Source organism: Macrobrachium rosenbergii, chromosome 22 (assembly GCF_040412425.1).
Source record: "Macrobrachium rosenbergii isolate ZJJX-2024 chromosome 22, ASM4041242v1, whole genome shotgun sequence".
NCBI lineage: Eukaryota > Metazoa > Arthropoda > Malacostraca > Decapoda > Palaemonidae > Macrobrachium > Macrobrachium rosenbergii.
In genome coordinates this window covers 38,853,391-38,858,390 of record NC_089762.1, presented here as the reverse complement: position 1 = coordinate 38,858,390, position 5,000 = coordinate 38,853,391, and positions in this window count along the sequence as shown.

Here is a 5,000-nt window from a genome sequence, read left to right as displayed (position 1 = left end):
TGAATATGTTATACTGGAGAATAGCTTATAGACATTTGAATATGTTATACTGGAGAATAGCTTATAGACATTTGAGTATGTTATAGTGGAGAATAGTTTACAGACATTTGAATATGTTGTGCTGGAGAATAGTTTATAAACATTTGAATATGTTACACTGGAGAATATTTTATAGGCATTTGAATGTGTTGTACTGGAGAATAGCTTACAGACATTTGAATATGTTATACTGGAGAATAGCTTATAGGTATTTGAATATGTTATCCTGGAGAATAGCTTACAGGCATCTGAATATGTCATACTGGAGAGTAGCTTATAGACATCTGAATATGTCATACTGGAGAGTAGCTTATAGACATTTGAATATGTTATACTGGAGAATAGCTTATAGATATCTGAATATGTCATACTGGAGAATAGCTTATAGACATTTGAATATGTTATACTGGGGAATAGCTTATAGATATTTGAATATGTTATACTGGAGAATGCCAAGTCTCCACAAGTTTAGCATAGTAGTTTTTAATTATTTGTCATTCATATGTTTGTTAAAAATGAATGGTGTCAAGGTTATACACGAGAAGATCCAACTTGAAACTACAGCAATATGATGATCACTCATGTTAATCATAATTTTTCTGTGTTCCAGAATTGACGGCAAGACTCGTGTAACGAATAAAATTAAACCAAATTTTAATTACAAAACAACAAAATAAAATTACTAAGAATATCTGGTGTGTGGTTACAACGAAACTGAAATTTATAAAAAGTCAGAGGCATTAGTTTTTCAGATGAGTAAACAGGCCAAGAAGTAAATAAATGAGAGGGAAAAGTGAATCTTATCGTGATAAGCGCTTCTTTACTGCAGGTGCCAGATTAATATACCAAGGTCACCATCCAAGTGACGAAAAGCAGGCAAAGAAAACGTTAATTAAATTCTCAAAAGAAGATAAACAGTAATCTTCGCTTTTCAGTTACATTTTCTGCTAGAAAAACAAAATATTCCAAACAGTTCCTTAGAGGCTAGGTTTGCTTAAGAAAGCGGAGAATGAAGAGGAAGAGTGAATAAAAGCAAATAAATATTTAAAGGCCAGAGAAATGGAAAATTAGAAAATGAAAGTAATGTAAATATGAGTAATTTTTAGAATGTCTTCTATGACACGTGGAAGATACATTTCTCCTTACGTATACCTGTCAAGATTGGTATTGCTGTTTGTACTGACAGACAACAAATACTATAAATACAGCTAAATTTATAAATGGAATAGTTATAGAACAAAAAACAATTATTTTTAGAATGTCTTATATGACACGTGGGAGACATATCTATTCTTACTTATAAGCTGTCAAGATTCCTATAATTTTTTTTTTGTACTGATAAATAACAAATACTAAAATTGAACTGAATTCTATCAGAGATACCCGGAACATACTTCTACTCTCAATAACAGCTATCACGAATGCTATTGTTATTTTTTTTTTTGTACTACAGATAACAAATACTAAAAGTAGCCTGAATTCCATCGAAGATAACAAATGACATCAAACAATATACCGCTGATTAAACGGACCACTTTCCTTGATGAATACCGAAGCACGCCGAGGCCATAATGGTTCTCATTGATTTCAACATAATTTATCTGTACGCATCTCTCATAAACCCTAGGCTATTATTTAGACGATGCTATATTTCCTCTCCACGATGTAACAAATAAATTTTGCATCCCGTTATAGGATATCGGTTTCCAATATCAGGTTCACGTGTAGAAATGGGAAAAAAAATTTATGTAGCCTTTAAAGTACTGATAATTAGTCATTTTCACTTACAGGTTGCACTGTAGATATATTGGGAGTTTCTTTATTTAATAAATCAACGTTTTAACTATAAAATTTTTATTGAAAAGCATAATTGCAAGTAGAATAGTCTGTCGTGATACTTGTGATAAGGTTATATATATATATATATATATATATATATATATATATATATATATATATATATATATATATATATATATATATATATATATATATATATATATATATATATATATATATATATATATATATATATATATATATATATATATTTATACATGTATATATATACAAACATATATATGCATATATATATATAATGTATATATATATATATATATATATATATATATATATATATATATATATATATACATGTATATATATATTATATATATGCATATATATAACGTATATATATATATATATATATATATATATACACATGTATATATATCCATATATATATAACGTATATATATGTAAATCTATATATATATATATATATATATATATATATATATATATATATATATATATATATATATATAGTATATACATACATATATTAAGCTGCAGGTAGCTTAATGTGTAAAGTCCGCACCCATCAACATAATTTTTTAACACCGCTATCATACAATGTCTCTTATTTCTCACACATTAAAAAAAAGAAGAAATCAGGGGGGTCTGAAACTAGAATAAATGAGAAAAGCCTATTGACGAGAGAAAGGCTCAACTTGCAACACCAGCCTTCGCATCTGTCAACATTTTCGTTATCCACGCTTCTTCAGTCTTGTCAAGGAGAGATCGCATTTTTGAAATCTTGATCTTTCAGGTGTAATGTTCAAATTCCGTAAATTCTGATCCTCAACCTGCTTATTAAACCTTCGAGTTCGTCTTTTATCTGGGGGTGGGGGGGAGGGCAAACTGGAATATTGCTCTCCTATCTGGGGTGCTTTCTGTTACGTCAGGAATTGGTAAGATTGAATCGTGTTCATTTTTCTGCATGGCTGGATTGACTCATAGATTTCTGTTGCTTTTTTTGGGGGGAGGGGGCGTGGGTACTGTATTAACTGACGTTCTGTTGGGGTCCAAGTTAGAATTCCCAACCCTGTAAAATGTATTCCCTATATTTATACAGGTATATATAAATATATGTGAGTGTACATGTACTGTATGTATATATATATATATATATATATATATATATATATATATATATATATATATATATATATATATATATATATATATATATATATATGTGTGTGTGTGTGTGTGTGTGTGTGTGTGTGTATGCATACTTACACACACACACACACATATATATATATATATATATATATATATATATATATATATATATATATATATATATATATATATATATATATATATATATATATATATATATATATATATACTGAATATATGGAGGAGAGAGAGAGAGAGAGAGAGAGAGAGAGGTGGACATAGCTGGCTACAATAGAAAACCATACATCAACAGGACATATATATATATATATATATATATATATATATATATATATATATATATATATATATATATATATATATATATATATATATATATATATATATATATATATATATATATATATATATATATATATATATATATATATATATATATATATATATATATATATATATATATATATATATATATATAACCTATACGCCATATAGTCAGTCCATTTGGAACAGTCTGAAACAAAAAAGAAAAAACGATAAGAAAAATAAAAAAAATAAAAAACCTCCAATAACTCGAGAGATTTCTTCCTCTCTGTTCTTCTCTTAGCGCGAAGGGAAATTTTTCCCGAGGAATTCATATTTACCAAGCAGATCCTTGGCCCCCTCTATTGGAGTTTTATTCCAAGTTCTCAATAAGTGTCCGGGGAAAATAACCCTTAAATCCCCCACGAATAAAGGTCATTTTGGCGTATTTATAAAAGGATTTTCCATGTTTAATGCATCATCATATTTCCCAGTCATACTTTATTGCAGAGATTGCATGGAAGCATAATAGGCACAGGGGGGTGGGGAAGGGGGAATGGGGAGGAGGGGAATATTTTCGTCTTATGGTCGTAAAATGGATCAATGGAAGATGACATTGTAAATAGGAGTGGGAGTGAAATGCAAATCATTTGTCGTTGTCAAATTGCAATAAAATATTAATGGAACATTCTCATGAAATATTAGCAATTTTTTTAGGGCAATATTCTTATGAACATGCATAGGCTTTCACATACTTATGATGATGATAGTGATTTAATTTAATAAGAGAAAACTTTCACTAACATCAAACGGAATCATTTGATTTTATTTTACTACTTTTTTTTCATTATCTTCCAAGTGAAAACGTTTGAGGCTGGTTTACACTATCACTGAATTTATTAAACACTTCTGGTGAATCTAGACACTTTCTGAACTTTAAAGATACTATAAGACAAAACTATAACGTTGTGAAGCCATTATCTAAATCACTTAAATTTCCCATAATATTGACACCTGTCAATCATCATCCATAATAACAAAATATCTCTCAAAAATAAAACATGCTCCTCCTCAGCTTGCAGAAATAAAGGAATTTATACTTTCACGACGGAATTTCTTCAGGCCTAGCAAAACAGCTCACGCCATCTGACTGAGAATCTCCCTCAGAATTGTTGGTAAATGCCACGGAATTCCTCGGTTAAAAGACTATCAGAGAATTAAATTCTGTGTCTCCCCAGGAGAGCAAACTTGGGCTTTGGGTGGAATCCCAAAGCAGTCCCCGGGGCCCAGTTACGAATTGGAATAGTTCAATGGATTTATGTTGGGCCCCGCGAGTGTCCTTGAGTCATTGGGAAGGAAGCGGCGCTCGTGAGCGAAGATTACAACGAGTGATGATTTCGCGTCGAGGAATATAACGAAGAGCTGCCGTTATAATTCTGTCTTGAGATGAATATCTAACTCATGCCTTTCGTTTTAGTTTTCTGTAAAAGAAAACTATTGCGCCGGCTTTGTCCGTCCGTCCGCACTTTTTCTGTCCGCCCTCAGATCTTAAAAACTACTGAGGCAAAAGGGCTGCAAATTGATTGTTGATCATCCACCCTCCAATCATCAAACAAACCAAATTGCAGCCCTCTAGCCTCAGTAGTTTTTATTTAGTTGAAGGT